Raw genomic sequence first — 19432 nt, forward strand, 5'->3', positions numbered from 1 at the left:
TTCACACTCTATTTCCTTCCCATACTACCAAAAATATGTCATCACAAACAAAAATTTAAGGCATAAATTCTATATTGATTGAATTAATGATGCTTCAGATACCTATGACATGAGTGAGTGCTTTAAAAAGTTGGCCCTACTTTGGAGTTTGTGTTTCTGTGTGATGGAACTGGACTTAGATGTGATCTTTGTCCACAAGTCTTTCCTGTTACTTTTACTGGAACCATAGTTGTTGCTGGGATTTAATGTATACCCAGGGGACCTGAATCTCTGGACTTACCATGTGATAGTCAGGCCCTGAGCCTCAACAGACTTGCAGCTCCTACACTCTGGTTTATTGGACCTACCCCACTCATCTAACATGGAGGTGAAGAAGGTCAACCACCACACCAGGGAGCCAAGAGTGCCTACAACTGAAAGCAGGAGAATTGCATCCAGCATCCATGTGGAATCTAAGCCCCCTCCTCATATAGATGTGGAGTGGACACAACCATTCTAAGGTCTATAGGATGGAGGAATAAAGTATGGATTAGAGTGGACTTACGGATATTCTATTCATGAACTATTGTGATCAGTAATCAAAGAAAATGTGTGGAGGAAGTGGCCATGGTGGCTGCTGGGGGTAGGGATTGGGAGGAAGAGATGTGATCTGGGGGCATTTTCGGGACTTGGAGTTGTCCTGGATGGTGCTACAGGGACAGTTACCAGACATTGTATGTCCTCCCATGGCCCACTGGGTGGACTGTAGGAGAGTGTGGGCTATGATGTGGACCATTGACCATAAGGTGCAGCAGTGCTCAGAGATGTATTCATCAAATGCAATGAATGTCTCATGATGATTAAGGAGGTTGTTGTTATGTGGAGAGGGGTGGGATGAGGGGGGTGGGGGGTATATGGGGACCTCATATTTTTTTAATGTAACATTAAAAAATAAATAAAGACAAAAAAAAGTCAATGAACTATTTAGGTCGTTGCACTGTTTCTGTTTTGGAACACCTTAAAGTGTCCAATTTTGAAAATCTGACAAAGGAAGGAGAAATTGTCTCATATAAGCTCAATCATAGTTGATTCTTCTCTCAATAAACAAGAAATTTCCAGATGTTTGGATTGGACTTTAATGCTAGAAGTGATAAGTCTGGTTCATTTCCCAAGCACTATAGAAATCCTCCCAAGGTATTTGTTAAAATTCTAGCATGACACCAAACCTAGAGATATATATTCTTTAGGCTTAATGCATTACATTGATTAAATCCCATTGTGTGAATTATATTAAAAGACTTTGAAGGAAACATGTGCATAGACAACTCTCTTGAGGGGATAGAAGTTTTGATGGTAAAGAGAAATGAGCTGCAATTATTGGAAAATGGATCACTCTTCAGGGACACATCAGTTCCCACTGGGATTCTCAGCAGAAAAGGGCAATTTATGTGGTGATTTCCTCTCACTCTAACAAAATATCGTGAGTCCTATCAAGAACTCAGGTCTAAAAGATGAAGGATTCTTCCAATTTAGGGGTGGCAATTACAGATAGATGGTTGGTGTTATTTTACCTAAGATTTAAAGGAACAGGGAATGCTGAATGCAGCACAGCATGAGAAATGCTTTCTCTTACTAAAGGTAATACCACAGAACTGATGATATTTAGCACCCCAGAACTATAGTAGCATTATGGTGGACAGATTATAATAATGTCTCAATTGCAATGTAACCTTGTCCTTCCAAGCCATGAGATTTGTTTTTGGTCAATGTAATATGGTATACACCATGTACAGGCTTGCAAAACCACTTGTGTAGTGCTCATTACTGCTTTCTGTCATCATCATGAGACCATGTCCATGGCTAGCCTATAGATAATGAGAAACAAATGGAGTTATCCCACCTGAAGCCCAACTGATCTCATAGAAAAATGAAAATCTGCATATTCACTACAAAATTAATTATAATTTTAAGCCACCAAAATTTCAGAATGGTTTCTTATGCAGTGCTCTCATACAAGCATTAAATAGAGGAAAAAGAGGACCTAATCAATAAAATATTACAAGGACCTTCAAGGCAATGATGTTCCTTCCCAATCAGAGAATATTTTCATGTTCAGAATTTAGTATTATAACCCCTAAAATTGGTCACCTGTCACATCATAGCAGTTCTGGACACACCAAACAAGTTATAAATTAGTTTCTAAAAACAAAACAAAACACAGGAAGGTTCTGGTGAAGATGGAATAGCCTCTTCACTCACAGGTCCTCTTGCTTACAACTGAAAAACCTACAACACTACACAACAAACAAACAACAAACATGAGAAGATTCTCAAGTTGGAAATCACATATAGATTTTGGGACTTGAGGAACAACATGGTCATGAGTTCCCAGGGTTTCCTTATTCTTCCCATATGGCAGGGAGAGAAAGAAACCTCCATCTCAGAACAAACAATAGGCACTGACAAATAAGCCCCAAGAAAAGTTTTCTCTCTCTAACCCCAGGACCTAGAAATAGCAACTTAATAATACAGAAAATCTTTTTTATAATACCCAACTATATCAGCTAGATACCAATGAAAAATTTGCTCTTCCCTACACCTGAGGCTCTGCAGGGCTGAATGGAGAGTGGGTCTCCCACCCACCCCTTGGTTGAAGCAAATGGCAATATCCAATGCTCCAATCCCTCCACCCCAATTCCCATACTTGGGTAGTATCAGTAGGGATGAGGACTCCCCCGCAACTAAATTTTTCTGAATGGGCAATTTAAAAATCCGTTGAAGAAATGTCAAGAATCTTAAGAAAAAGTAATGTAAAAGGGTCATAAGGGGTGAGTAAAAATTCCCATCATACCCTTTTATCTTAGCTAAGTTGGGGAATGGACATGTTTTAAGCTCTTAAAAGACTACATTTTCAGAGTGTTGTCATGGTTCATCTCATTTTCTTCCTAGTCCACATGTAAAGTCTAGATATACCCTGTTTAGTCTTCCTCCAGAAGGCATCAAAATCCAATTCCTTTTTGGTCATCCTGATATAAGCTGTAATCACCTCTACCTGGACAGTCTGCAATGACATTCTAAGTGGTTTTCTAATTCTGCCTATTCATCTCTGCCCCTCCCTTCAGGACCCACAGTGACAACCAAGCTTCACTGCTTGAAGGACATACCATCTCATTTTTGTCACTAAGTCTATTCCTTACTCTGTGTGACCGGAAGTCAGAATGTTAGTTTTACCTTGACTTTTTGTTGACAAGGTTTATCTCTGTTGTTGCACCTAAGCAGTGATGACTTCAACTTGTATAAGGATTGGGGACAGTGGAGATGCTGACAATCCTTTTGTTCCCACCAGAGACTACATAAGACTGAAGAGTTGTCATGTTCCTAACATAAGCCAATAGAGGTAAGTATCCAAATTCTTTACCAAAATTATGATTGCTCTCAAAAACAGCAGTAGAGTGTAGCAGGAACAGAGAACACAACTGTTACAACCCAACTCCTGAAGGGCACAAGTTGGTGAGATTGTGAGACCAAAGAACATGCCTGACATTTAGCCAGGCATAAGCTTTATTGGAACTTACAGACAGGAGAGAATGTTTGAATGATTAAAGCTAGTGCTCCACAAAGAGATGAGAAAATGAGGGGTGATATAAAAGGGATTCTGGAACAAGGACTTTCCATAGGGTATGAGAACAGAGTTCCTACAGGGTCACATGAAAGATGCATTTTTGTTGTGATGAAGACACTTACCAAGGATGTTTCTGCCTTGGGAGGATCAAAGTTTACAATAGCAGCTAAACATTCTCTTCCCTTTGAGGAGGGTTGTTAATCTTTAACTTTTACCTAGGTTACACAGGAGGCTATGTGCTGAAGACTTAGGGGGACTTGGGTCTCCACGGCAACTTTATTTAGAAGTTTAAGGCTCTTGTGTTCTTTTTTATTTTTTCTTCTTAATGCCCCTTACATACTTCCATGGAGCCCTTATTTGAAGACTAAGTCTGTGGGAGTTTTTACTTTCTCCTTTAGGGACATCTGTCTAACCCAATAGGAAAAGGATTTCTGTCACCCTTCTCTCTTTCCTCTTCTCACAAACACTTCTGCATAAGTTTTGGCTAGATACCAGTGAAAGTGGCCTCTGCTCAGCCATTTCTAGCTCTGCTGTCTAAGGAGTGGAGGGGTGGTGGTGGGTGGTTAGGCTGCAGTCTTGCTGTTGAGGGCCATAGTAGAGGCTACAAATATTTCAGTATCCCCATGGCTGACCACTCAAATTTATTTACTGGCTAAGTTATTTAATAATCCCTCCCTCCCTCTCCTCTTTTTTCCTTTCTTTCTTCCAAGTTGAGCATTGTTTTGTTTTCCTTGGAGACAGTCTATTCTCAAATGAGAAATATATATGCCATCCATCAGATAAGTTTTGTACTTTCCATATGAGAATTAGAACAACAGCTCTAGTATTATTATGTTAAAGAGAATCTGGCTTTTGACCAAGCTCTTAACAAAAGATACTTAAGTAGTTATAAACGACTCTATCTTTGCCATTGTAGGGATTGGCCCAGATCCAATTGTTTTCTCTTATGTGAAACATTTAATAGAAGTGTAAAGGTGATGTTGATGTGCTGTTTATCTCATTCAGACACACACTCAACAGGATCTGTGGTTACCTCTCAAAGATAGGTCTGTTAATGATTTATAAAATGTATTCTTTACCATTCTTTTCATTATACTATTTTTATTTCTTTCTAATTTTGCAAGTTTTGTTTAGTGAACATACATTTAAATTCCTTTCATAATCAGATATCAATTAACATTATACCAAAATATTCATGAAATTTGAGGAGAAATGATTGAAACAACTACCTATAATTCGCTTAATGCCCATGCAGAATGTCTTCCCAAATGTCTGCATGTTTCCTGACCATGTGATATAATAGAAAGAACATGGGTTTGGGAGTTGCATCTGCATTATAAACTTGGCTCAAAATTTGGGATCTGGGTGACCTTGAAACAACAACTTGACTTCAGACCCTAAGTGTCTGCACCTTAAAAGCACAGATTAATATCTACCTTCTCATGTATTACTGAGGTTTAAATCTAAGAAATTAATGTGAGAAAATATAATACACAGTTCACGTCAGGTGGTAGGGAGAAAAACTGTAAACTCCCATGTTAATATTTTCTTTTATAGAAGTAGATGATTCATCAGAGTTTTGTGTTTTATTTTTCTTATGCTTGCCATGAAATATCAAACTCTTACAGGTAGATAACTTGAATTTTATCTTCTGCATTGCCCCTGCCAACACCCTATCATTCACTTCTGTTCCAAAAATTATTTTATTCTGAAAAAGATGTAAATGAGCAGTTGTAAAGTGTGTCCTAAATTTCTGGCAACTTGCAGGGCCTAGACCTATTGGGTATTTTTTGAGCAAGTGTTTCCTATCATAAATTCTTTGAAACAGTAAGACTGTGATTTCTAGTGTAACTGGTGAGTCAGGAAATTGAGTCACTGCTCTAAAAGTCATCATGGTGGTAGACTTGTTTCTAAAGTGCCTGCAGTAAATAGTTAGCTAAAAAACCCTAACTGAATTGTACTTGCAAGAAGGGAGGCTGTCAATAGAAGAGAATCCTTGAACGGTTTGTACGCGGATATGGAACAGTGTAAAAGCCAATTGAAATTCTGTCTCATTCAAATGATACTTTAGGAGCAGATATGGGTCCTGGGTAAGTTGGTTCACATGATTTGAACAGTTTCTGTGTTCTGAGTTTAAGCAGATATCACAATACGTAAATTTGGAAGAAAGTCAGAGAATCCTAAAAACTTGAAAGCGAGGCTCCTACTCCAGTCAGAGGACAATCGAGTAAAATAAAGTACCTGTTAACAAAAAGACTGAAGGACATTTTCCAAAACCCCTTTCATATAGACTATGGCTAAAAAGAGTTTCTCTAACTGGTTAAGTTTAAGCCAGGTCAGACATAGGAGATGGATTCCAATGCTGCCTCTTATAGAAGTTGAGATGAGCAAAACAGCATAAAAAATTACAAGTGCACCTAAGATGGTCATGATACTTCTATCTCTTATTTCTGACCTGCCTTCCAATTTAGAAGACATGTTAAGATACCCAACAAATTAGATGCACAATTTTAGCTTTGTAAGGACACTTATTTGTACTCTTAGGAGGGATTACATAGAAAAAGACATTTATAAAAATTAAAAGTTCAGTAACATTTGATAATTCATAATTCATAGAAGATTTTGATGAAAATAAATCTTATAGCTATATTGGCTTAGATTATTACTGCATAATTATGGAAAAATATGATTTGATGATAACACAACTAAATCTGATGATTTATCAAAACATCATAAAAGTGGTTATCCAATTCCTATTTTTATGCTTAAATAATTTTACAATACTTTCTGGCATTTTTTTCAAAGTCAGAATATGAAAAAATAATCAGGATTTTACCAGCCAAAAAGTTTGTAAAATTATCTGAGAACACTTATTTGCAGACTGCCAGGAAATGAGGAAATCTACCTGAAATATGCTTCTTTTATATTTAACATTACATTGTATCATAAATATTTCCCTTGTCATGAGCATTTTTGTAAACATTTAGTACCAATGTAATAGTCATACTTTATGATATATGTTTATTTGCTATGAATTTTCAAATAAAAATTCAACAAGCATCTTGTACATAAAATTTGCCAGCAATTTTTATTGTTTTTAAGATTTATCTCCAGTAAAAGAATCATTGTCTCTAAGGCTTTGAGCCCTTTTTAATTTCTTGATTACATTGCCAAATTGCCTTTTTAAAAAATTGTACTAATTTGCACTACCAGTAGAGTAGGATTATGTATTATTTTATCACAAACTAATTAATATTGGATATTGTAATGTATACAGATACTTTTTAATTAGAGTGATATTTTATCACAATCATTTTATGTGGTAATTCTTTGTTAGTGAGACTGGGTATTTATTTTTCATAATTTTAGTAACCATGACTTATCAAGACAAGGATTCAGAATAAAGTGACCAAAAAAACATGAGCATTCAGTTAATCACAGAGGGCAATGTCTGAGTTAGGTAGACGTCATGCAGCTGGCTAGGTCTGCATCACCTCAGAATATTAGACAAAGATACCTGCAGGTTAAGGTGCGACTCATCCAAACGATTAGAGGAAAGCTGAGCTTTCCTCAGCCATGGGAAGACATGAGACTCACAGACTGGGGAACCAAGCGATTGCTTGCAAAAGACCCAAGATGCATTTGTGTTTGCATTTATTCAAATCATTCTATCAGTTGACCAAACAATTAATAGTCATTTGTGATACTTAGTGCAAGCTATATACTGATCTGACCGATAAATATACCACATCCTGGTACCAGGCAGCATGGAACACATGTAAATTTATCACCCATATATAATTATCTCATTTGGAAGAGGGATCTGTTTTCACATAAGTTAAGAAAATGCTATGCTACACATTTACCTCTTGGAAATTCACATTAGAGTATTAAAAATTCTGAAAAATTTACAGCAAAGCAACTTGTTTAATTTTTATCCAGCATTTACAAAATTTATGGTTGGTTTTGTGGAGTGAAGGGATTCTTATGTAACATCTATCCTCTAAGACTGATATTCTTTACAAAATACACTTAAAAGGCTGAGGGAAAAAAACCAGACTTCAGAGCTTTTTAGCAATAGGGTTCAATGTTGATGCTACCACACATGAACTATATAGCCTATGTACTATTGCAAATTAATCTTTCTGGTACAGCATATTCTTAACTACGAATTGAAATTTAAATAATATTTGATCTTGCAGGACTCATGAGACTGAAGTTCATATATCTACATCTTATGGGACATGGTAGAAATTTAAAAGTTTTTAGCTAAAATTGTTAATGTAAATGCCTTTGAAGACATTCAGGCTTTTACTAGCATATCATAAAATCAATTGTTCAGAAAGATACACATTTTGTACTATTTTTTCTCATAGCCATACCTGTAGAAAGCCACACTGTTTAAGTAAATAGCCAGAACCAAGCAGTTATTTTTATCACTCACTGAAGGTATTGGCTTATGAGAAAATATATGCGTCATTTATTAACAGCATTTTTTAAAACATTATTATAAATGAATTAAATAATTAAATGGGGCATAAAGATTTTACACATCAAAAAAACTTACTAAAAGTGCAATTCCTTAGTAGTCCTTGCAACTTATGTAATTTACTAGGAGTCCTAGGTTTTCTCTTATGAATTAGAAAATAGATTCTACATACATTTCCTATCTTAAATAGTATATAGCACTTAAGCTACTTTATATTTAAAATATACAAATAAAATAAGACTTGTTTGTGAGTATGTATGTATACTATATTAAAGATATGCCTTCAGAATTTACCATAAGCTTTAATATATAAGAATACTGATACCAGCCTGATCATCTGTGTATATTTTTTGAAAAACAAAGCATTAGTAATACCTGATAAAAAGGCATGGGTGCCATCTATTATTCATGCACACACAAATTTTCAAATTAAATTACATGCACTCATATTTCATTACAGAACATAGTGTTAGAAATTCAAATTCATCATGATGTCTTTCAGCTGTTCTTGCTGAAAACAAAATTCCTTGGTCATTTGTTTCCCTTGAGGCAAAAGAAGATGAAACTTACTTGCTCTTGGGTGGTTAGCCATGAAATTATGCCTACTTTATAACTGTTTAATTTTAGTTCATAATGGAAAGTCATTATAGGGTAGCCAAAGGCTGATTCAGTAAGTGGCTCTCAGAACTTAGAGTTTGTAGAATTTTTATTGAATTAGTTACCAAGGAAACTCCCTTCTTTCTCAAGACAGGGTAACAGCTGTCTTCACAAAAGGTATTTAAATTTTTGCTTTCACATTGATTCATACTACAGACAAATGGGATTAGTATTGAACAATGGTGAAATAGATTAACTCATGTTTCTATGTATTTACTTCATTAAAATAGGCTATTTAGACAAAAATGCAAAATTTTCTGAATTTAAGTATTCAGAAAAATACCCCCTGCCCTGGTCAGGTAGTTTCAATAACAGGAAACACCTCATTATTACAGACTGAGAGAACAATCCCAAATATAGATCTCAGATCAAATAATTAATGAAGTCTCTTATTTGGCTCTGAATACTATTTATGATAAAAGTCATAACTGCTTGCTGAGGAATTGCCTAGACACTTTTCTCACCTTTCCCCTCTCTACATTTTTTACTTTAAGGAAAATTCTCAAAATCACTATCTTTGTCACAAGTTCCAAGTTGACATATTTACCCCTCACCAGACATGTACTCTTGAGAATGTTTCAAACTATACCCTTTACCCCTCTCCCCGTAAGTCCTGCCTATGTATGCTTCTATCTGCTATCTATCTATCTATCTATCTATCTATCTATCTATCTATCTATCTATCTATCTATCTATCCATCCATCCATCCATCCATCCATCCATCCATCCATCCATCCATCTACCTACCTACCTATCTCCTACTTTGGACCTCATTCAGGAAACAAGGAAATTCTCAGTATTCTTAGAAAACACTAATTTAGCCTACAATTGTTAACATTTCAGATGATATATCAGCAGTATGATATTTAAAACTTAACTGAAAAATTCAGTCATTTTAGTACACTACAGCTATTTTTAACAAGATATGAACCATTTAATGTTTATCACTTCTGGTCTTATCCTTGACATTAAGGTGATGTTAATTATTTCTGTTTCCTTGTGTTTCAAATTTGTTGAACATGTGTTTTTTAAATTACCTTTATAAAGTACTGAAAGGGAGAGGCTGTAGCTTAAGCAGTAGAGCTCCCACCTCCCACATGGGAGGTCCTAGGTTTGGTTTAAAAAAGCAAACAAAAAATAAAACAAACAAAAGAGCCAACTCAGGAAAGCCAACACAGCTCAGTGGTTGAGCTTCCCACATATGAGGTCCCATGTTCAATTCTTGACCCTGGTACCTCAAAAAAAAAAAAAGAATTGAAAAATCGTCATTGCCAGGCTTCCTCTGGCGGTCAGTATTGAAGAATACAGAAGGCTTCACCACTGACCATTCACTTATATAATAATTTTGATATACATCATGTTGATGAAAATAAGCTTTTCCTGCTAGGAAAGTCTATTCTATCATTCCTTTCTCTTCTCAGAGAAAGAATTTGCTTTTCCAAATCTCTTATCAGTAGAGCAGAAGATAGGGACAAAACTTCATCTGAACCCACATCTAGAAAGCATCATTACTCTCATACCACTCATTTGCCTATGGAACTGGCAACTTTAACAGCAATAGCATACTTTATCCGGTAGGCAGGGTTATTTTGTTATGAAATTTAAATTTTCTTTTGATTTCTCTATGAATTTCAACTAACTGTATAACATATATTACCTTTTATTTGTTCAATCAATAGGTGTTAATGAGTGCTTCCCATATATTGTGCATGGTATTGCAAAAAAAATTGTTCTCTAAAGTGAGGATTAAACAAGGCCTTAGAGTTAACTGAACGCAGCCTTTTTCTATAATACATGGAAAATTCCATGTTATAGGCAATCTTGGTCTCTAAAAGTTATGGGAACTCTTCAGTAGGTTGCTGGAATGAGAGAAGCTGGAACTTGAGTCTAGTAACAGCTGGTCAAGCCTACAGCTTTCCTTCAGACAAACAGTCAGCTAGACTGACTGGCACTTGATAATGACTTGAAGCCTTCATTCATGTAGATAGAGGCCCATGGTAAGGCAAGGACATGAAACAGGAATGCTCACCTCATGATGGTACTTGAGGGCAGAATCATGGCAGCACCATGGTTCTTGCATGAGCAATTCTGTGTTGGAAAAGGACCCTCACCAGGGACTATGATCTTAGGGAGAAGAGTCATGGCAAGGGCATGCGAAACAGAAATGAAAATAACAGAACCCCAGTAAAATGCCCTAAGCAGCTGACACATGGATCAAGAAGTAGGCTCTAAATTATAAAATGCATCAAAAAAATATTACAAATACTGACAAAACGAGTACTTGGTAAGTGCCTATACCCCAGACCTACCTCAGACCAATGGAATATCTGACCTTACTAATCCCAGTCTGCAATTATTGGTAGGAATAAAACCTTGAGAACCAAGGCACAGATAGCTGTATTTTGTAGGACAAAAATGTCAGTGTCTACAGATGGTGCAGAAAGAAACGCATAGCAAGCAAGTGAAACTCAGAAAGGGAAAATGGATCCTCCAAGGCAACAACTCTGGTCAGTGACCAGTTTAGGGGAAAATCTTCTATCTTTAATTTCCAGGCCAGTGATTATTAAACTATATCCCTAGTCATTTGCAACCTTGGAGAAATTTCAATTAAGTAGAGATGATAGAGAAGAAATACTTAAGTTAGTTATTGAAGTAAATAGAATAAAGGAGAGAATTAAGTTACATGGCTTGTAAAAAAAAATGCAGTAGAGAGGGAAGATATCACAGACTTTTCTCAGGTGGCTAATTCCATGACTGTCCTCTATACATACTGCCCTACCCATCTTACACCTTGAATCCACTAAAATTAGGTAGATTCCTTCTGTATATTTTTGTTTCAACTACTTTCCACATTTTTGTTTTGCTCAGAGATCACATTTTAAAATATTTCTTTTGAAGCCTGCTGATACTGGAAATTATAGTGGCCAATATCTTAGTAAGATTAAAACAATAGAATGGGCATTTATGTGAATATAAATAATAAACTATGTACAGTTTTACAAGCCAAGCTAAAATTGCCAGGGTCATCAATCCTTGTGTTTCAAAGCATAAAATGATAACCAGCTGCAGTTAGGAAAAAAATTTCCCCTATGGTATAATATTGAACAATTGGACAGGTGTTTTATGAAAGGTAATTTTTTTCTGGCCTTCTACTGAAGCATCTAGTCTAGGTCTTTACAGAATGCCTATCTAATGGGCTATTGATCTTTTTAGCTAATGCAATTTGTAGAAATCTCACTTTTCCAAAAGTAATCAATAAGAAACTTAAGCTTACACTGAAAAAACAAAATCATACTACTGATTTACTAGAGGACCTGTTTAGAAAGGAAGATAGGCATATTGAGAAAGAAATGATTCTACAGTCACCAAAGAAAGCAATAAAATGATCATGTTATATATGAAAGTATATTTACATTGATAACATTGGAAGCATTTAGACCTCTATGTAAAACATCATTTGGAAAAGTGAAGGTACTTAGTGTTATAGATGTAGAAATGTGCTTGAGTCAAAACTCTAGCATTCTAGATATAACTTGTACCTATTTATAATGGAAATGAAAAAAAGCTTATAAGTTTACTCTGGGATAATTCTGAGATCTTTTCTTATGTTCATCATTGGTTATACTTGGGTGAATTGTAGGCTTCTAGTTTCTGTATTTAAATCACCCCCCTTTGTACCTTTCAATTATTAATTACATAGGGTAGATAATAAATCTGGTTGATTGCATATTTATTATCTATTTTACTTCCTTTTTCTATGCAACCTGACGTACAGCAGACAGCTTTTTCTCCAGTGTACAAAATGACTATGTCAGTCACGGCCCTGCTACAGCTAATTCCCTGCTCAGCCTGCAAGAGACGCCCTGATGCAGTGCCCAGCAGAGGAACAGTCACCCCTAGCCTCAGTATCCATGAACATCTAGACTGAAGGAAAAACCTGGACTTTCTCCCAGCATCATGGAGGGCCTGTAAACAGGCTGTGACCACCTTCTGTAGGCACCATGCTGGCTGGAGGTAGGCAGAGGCTGACACATCTGAGAGCACGGAAACTCCAATCCTCAGTCTTATCAGCTTGTGTGTGTTCGTCAAGTTATTTCTCAATAGTTCTTCCTGTGGAACTGGAAGTGAGCATGGGAACCTTTATTTCCATCCTTATGATCTAGTCTAATCGTTTACTAAGAGATAGTCTCGGCTTCTGTTCAGATCTCCCCGACAGCTTCTTTGCCTTAGTGGAGCCAAAGACTGAATCCTGAACAAAAGGAGGAAATGAACTTCCTGGGCCTAGAATTGCTCTGCTGTTTTCCATCCTACCCCTTTCTTGACAGACACCTTAGAGGCTCACTTACAGGTTCAATATGCATTTCTCATTTGTTCCTTGGATTGGAAGAGAATGAAACCATTCTCCATTCTCCACTCTGCCTTTTGTAGTTTTCTCCAATTCACCTACTTCCCTTTCCCAACAGGATATGTTTCTGGGCAATGATGTTTGTGGCAAGGGATATGAAACAGAATTGTAGAGAGGGTTTTATGGGAAGCTATCTTATTTTTGAGAAGTAAGTTAGTTTCTTCACTTGATAAGGGGTGAAAGTTTTGGAGCAGAATAGGGAAACTGGGTAATTTTTCAAGTCCTCTTGTTCAAATCTTTACACCATGATTCATTTCATTTATACATATTCTAATAATTGCAATTTATTGGTATATGCAAATATAAACTCATCAGCTCCTTACAAGGCAGAATACAAATGTTTTTATTTACAATTATTCACTGGCACTGATTTCCTACATTGAGACGAATAGTAAACAAGTCATCATGATCCCTCTGGGTGCTGATTAGTGGTTGAAGTAATGCAATACATATTTTCCATTGAAAACACTGAGTTATGAGTCCCTAAATATGGTGATGTTTAGTGGACATATATCTAAAATAACTAATAGGACCTTTCCTTTGAACTGAGATAGAGACCCATATCTGTAATTGCTTACAGTTTATTTCTACTTGGATACACTGACCTCTTATTAAACTTTTCACCTGCAAAACTAAATGCATGATCTTTATCCTAAACCAATTTTCCTTCCAGTTAATGCTCCACTTTTCTGAGTTACTTAACTTGAGGCTCATGAAATTTACCCATGATTCAATTTCTCTACTTGCCTTTGTTTCATGTTTGTTCCCCCAACATTCTAATCCATGTCATCATGTCCCATTCATGGAATACTGTGATGTCCTCCTAATTGGTTTCATATGTTGTTGCCAAAATTACATTCTTAAAAGATGTTCCTAGATCCTACTGAAAATGAGGATACAGAAGTTGCAGAATAAAATATATTGAATGATACATAATTGTGTGTACAAAGTTTAAACTTCAAATGTAATCAAATAAATGAAATTAAATCCTGGGGTGAGTATTCTTCTATTATGCATCATAAATTTCATAAAAAGTATATTGCCCTGCATCACTACCCCAGGGTCCTCAGGATGGAAGAATAAAATTGGATTAGAGTGAATTTACTGGTATTCTATAGAATTATTGTGACTCTATCAATGGAAGAAATATCATTGATGTAGAGACAGTGGCCACAGGAGTTGCTGAAGACAGGGAGAGGGTAAAGGAGGTGTGATATGGGAACATTTTTGGCACTTGGAGTTGTCCTGAATAATATTGCAGGGACAGATGCAGGGCATTATATATCCTGCTATAACCCACTGAATGTACTGGGAGAGAGTGTAAACTACAATGTAAACTATAATCCATGCTGTGTAGCAGTGCTCCAAAATGTATTCATCAAATGCAATGCAGGTACTACCCTAATGAATGAAGTTGTTGATATGGGAAAAGTGGGGGGTGTGGGGAGTGGGTCATATGGGAACCTCCTATGTTTTTTAATGAAACATTTTATGTGATCTATGTATCTTTTAAAAATAAATAAAAATATATATATTAAAAAGAAAGCATTATGATCTGGACTGGCAAGTGTAGAGGAAAACAATCTCCTACCCTGCTGATGACTGCATTTGTTTGTGCACACATGTGTATGTATAATCATGAACTTCTACAACTATTCTGAGAAACACTTTATTAAAGGTAGTTAAGATTCTCAAATATTCTACTCTAACACCTTCCCTAAGGGTGAAACTAAGAGCTCCATTTGAAGAGAGTTTATTTTAGGGTTATTTAAAAGACTGAAATCCCAAACCATTAATCCTCTATTACTAGGAATTTGGTTTATACCAATATATTGTGATTTGTACTTTTAATGAAATACTAAGCAACCATTTAAAATGTTTGCTGTAGGAAAAAACAAAATTGCAGGCAGTTAGGCCTGAAGACCTTGAGGAAGGAAGGCAAGGGCTCTTTTTATGAGGTTCCTTTGTTAAGCAACCTGGGTATAAAAATGTGCAGGTGTGTAAATTAGGAAGAAAGACCATTCTGACTAAATCCCTCATGATTGCAGACGATGAAATAACAAAAGTTGGAGATAAATAGATATGAGATGGAAAGGTCAAGAAGTAAACAACCAGAAAGGTTGAACAAAAGTTATTCTTACATGGCTAACTTTAGAAAATGTAAATAATAAAAACGAAGTTATTCATATAATTTATTCAGAGGTATCTTCTTATACTTCAATGATGTGAAGGTACAAGGAATTTGAAATATTGCTTTTAGAAAGGAACTGGTGTATCAAAGTTATCCTTTATTGAGCTCACCATTTTACCTACAGTAAGTTGAAATGTAACGCCATCTTAAAACTAAATTTAGATAAAGGTGCTGCAAAGGAATAAGATGATTCTTCAAAATACACTCAGCGTAAAATAGATTCAATAAAAGTACTCTGCAATAACACTTTACATAAGGGTTTATGAAAACAATAGAATAAAATTGATATTACATTTTATGAAATATTGCATTTTACATATTCTAAGGCAATGTGAAGGCATTAATACATGAATTCACCAACATTTTACAATGGAAATAATTGCTAAAATTATTCAAATTATCATGGGAATGCAAGCAAAACAAATTACCTTTAATTGACCATTATATCATCATTATTGGAATTACTTAGTATTAATAATATATTTCATTTGGAATGCTCTTGTGGTTATAATAGGGAGTAGTGCATCTAAACAAACAAAAAAAATCACCTCCTTCTTGGATTAGCAATAAAATCTCTTAGTTTATCAATTTAGAATAAACTGATGTTGCTTCCTCCATCACATTTGCAATTTTCTGGGTGACTTCTTAACAATTGCAAAAACAATATACTCTATGGGGGTTGTAGGAATTGAAAAGCAGCTTTTGTCCTTTATTCCTGAATCAATATGAGCAGATAAATCTAGTTTTTAGATGGTTTACTTTCAAACCATTGCTATTCACTTTTATTTCCCATGGCTCACTATACCATTATAAAGCACTCAAAAGAATTAAAACGTACTTTGGATTTTGCATCCATTTAATTTAAAGCCTAACAATAATATAAGAGACTGTATTTGAGGTGGATTATCCTGAACTTTCTTCATTTCTTCTATGGCATATTTTGAACAAATGATATGTAGTACTTTTTCCATGTTGACTCATATGTACTGAAGGGTTTATTATTGTCACATGTATTTGACCTAGTTTAGTTTTATGGATTCCAATATAACCACTGTGTATTACTTCCTTAGACACTAAAATAAATAAAATAAAATGGGTTGAGTTAACAACAGAAATTTACCAGCTGACAATTTCAGTGGCTAGAAGGCTTGCTTCCTCCCAGGTATGATATCTTCTGGCTGGCTGGCAGTCTTTGGGGTTCTTGGCTTTTCTGTCACATGCACGTGGCAGGGTCTCCTCCTTTCTTTTCTGGGTTCTGTGGACATCCAGTTTCTTGCTGCTCCTCATGACTTCTGTCTTTCACTTTGCCTTTAAAGGTTTGCAGTAATCTAGATTGAAGCCCAACCTAACCCAGTTGGACCACACCTTAACTAAAGTAATCTCATCAAAAGGTCCTACTTGAAATGGGTTCATACCCATAGGAATGAATTAAGTTTAAGAACATGTCTTTTTGTGGAACATAATTCAAAACCACTATAGTCTGCCTTCTGGACCCCAAAAAGACATGTTCTTTCCTCATGCAACACCCTAAAAGCCTTATATCATTTCAGTAACAAGGGTAAGTATAAAATCTCATCAAAATTTGTGGTATGGTCTGTCCTGGAGCAATATTACCATCTGTGGATCTGTGAAACCTAGAGAACAAATAATTTGTTTCTAATATACAAAAGAGGGACAAAATAGGATGGGCATTCCTATTCCAAGAGGGAAAACTGGGAGGAAAATGGTGTCATATGTCCCAAACAATTCTGAAAATCAGGAGGAAAAAAACTCCATTAGATTTCAAGGTGTAAGAGCCATCTATAGATTAATGTTTTGTCTTGCAGCTCTGATGGAACAGCAGCCTTACCCCTTCCAAGTTCTTGCTCAATGGCCATGCTCTCCTTGAACTTGGGGTAAAGAGATCACCCTCATTGAGCATTGGGATGGCAGCCAACCTCTCTGCAAACCTGGGGCACAGGGCCAACCCTCTCAGAGCATTGGTGTGGCAGCCAGGCTCACATATACAACATATGCTACAACATCTCTGAGCATAAGGGTGGCAGCATTCTTCCTGAACAATAGGGTACAAGACTATGCCCCTCCAAGCTCCAGAGCACACCTGTCCTTTCCACACTCATAAGTAGACCCACTCTCTTGGCCCAAAGAGATATCTTTAGTCTTGACTGAGGCTTCCATTGTTCCACCCTTGAAGTAATTCTTCAACTTGTCCCTTCTCTATCCCTTTGGTGCAGGCTGGCAGTGATTCCACCCATATGACTTCCTCAAAAAATAATTTGTTGGCTTTGCATGTAGTTCACAGGGGTCTAAACCATCAGACAGAAGGATTTTCCACAGATCTTCCCTGCATAACTGCATTTCCAAATGGTTGACTGGATCCATCTTCATTTATACCCCATATGGAGCACTATTCTCCCGGGAATTGCTTTCTGGAAGCTGAGGGGGGTTACTGATAGAGCCACTTCTGGTTCTAGTCTCAGAGCACATTATGTGGATAGACTTAGAATTTCCAAATAATCAATTTCTGGTTTATTTGTGCTTAAGAATTCAGTTTGCAACTTATCCTTTTCCTCTTACACTTTACTACAAGCTGCAAGGAGCAACGAGGTTGACCTTTCCACGCTTAGCTTGAAATCTCCTCTGGTAAATATCCAAGTTCATCTCTTCTAAGCTCTACTTTCAGCCAGGTTTTTTGCTACTTTGTAACAAAGATTGCCTTTCCTCCAGTTTTCAATAACACACTCATCACTTCCTTCTAAGTCTCCACCAGAAGCACCTTTAATACCCATGCTTTCTATCAACAGTCTTTGCAAGGCAATCTAGGCTTTTTCTATCAAGTCCCTCAGAATTCTTCTATCTTCTCTGATTACCCAATTTTAAAGTCCTTCCCCAATTTTGGGTACTTGCAAAAGTGTCACCCTGCTTTCCAGTACCATTTAAGTACCAACAAATGGTCTTAGTCTCTTATGTTCTTTCCTTTTTTTTTTTAAAGACTTATTTTTTTATTCCCACCCTCCCCCTTGCCCCCCAGTTGTCTGCTCTCTGTGTCCATTTGCTTTGTGTTCTTCTGTGACCACTCTATCCTTATCAGGGTCACCAGGAATCTGTGTTTCTTTTTTTTTAAAGATTTATTTATTTATTTATTTCTCTCCCGTCCTCCCGCCCCAGTTGTCTGTTCTCTGTGTCTATTTCCTGTATCTTCTTTATCCGCTTCTGTTGTTGTCAGCAGCATGGGAATCTATGTTTCTTTTTGTTGTGTCATCTTGTTGTGTCAGCTCTCTGCGTGGGAGTTGCCATTCTTAAGCAGGCTGCACTTTTTTTGCACTGGGTGGTTCTTCTTCTGGGGCGCACTCCTTGCGCGTGGGGGTCCCTATGCAGGGGACACCACTGCATGGCACGCCACTCCTTGCATGGATCAGCACTTGCATGGGCCAGCTCCACAAGGGTCAAGGAGGTCCAGGGTTTGAACTGTGGACCTCCCATGTGGTAGACGGACGCCCTAACCACTGGGCTAAGTCCGTGTCCCCTGTATTTCTTTTTGTTGCATCATCTTATTGTGTCAGCTCTCTGTGTGTATGGCACCGTTCTTGGGCAGGCTGCATTTATCTTTCTCGATGGGCGGCTCTCCTTACGGGGCGCACTCCTTGTGTGTTGGGCTGCCCTATGCGGGGGACACCCCTGTGTGGCAGGTCACTCCTTGCATGCATCAGCACAGCACATGGGCCAGCTCCACACAGGTCAAGGAGGCCCAGGGTTTGAACTGCGGACCTCCCATGTGGTAGATGGATGCCCTATCCATTGGACCAAGTCCGCTTCCCTTATGTTCTTTTCTAATACATCCTCTTAAGAAATTTCTTTAAAAGATATAGGAGTTAACGTTCCTCCTCTGTTCAATGTTCCAACGACTTCACTCTTGGCAGTTAAATAGCCAAGTCCATAAAATGGCCTGACAGACCCTACACGACCTTCACCTCTTTTTCCCTTTCCTATTATCTCTGTCCTCAATTCCCTCCACTCTCCTTTCATTCTCTCTTCCAGTGACACAACCCTCCCTGCTGTTTCTGAAAAATATCAGACATGATGTAGGC

Source organism: Dasypus novemcinctus, chromosome 17 (genome assembly GCF_030445035.2).
Source record: "Dasypus novemcinctus isolate mDasNov1 chromosome 17, mDasNov1.1.hap2, whole genome shotgun sequence".
Taxonomy (NCBI): domain Eukaryota; kingdom Metazoa; phylum Chordata; class Mammalia; order Cingulata; family Dasypodidae; genus Dasypus; species Dasypus novemcinctus.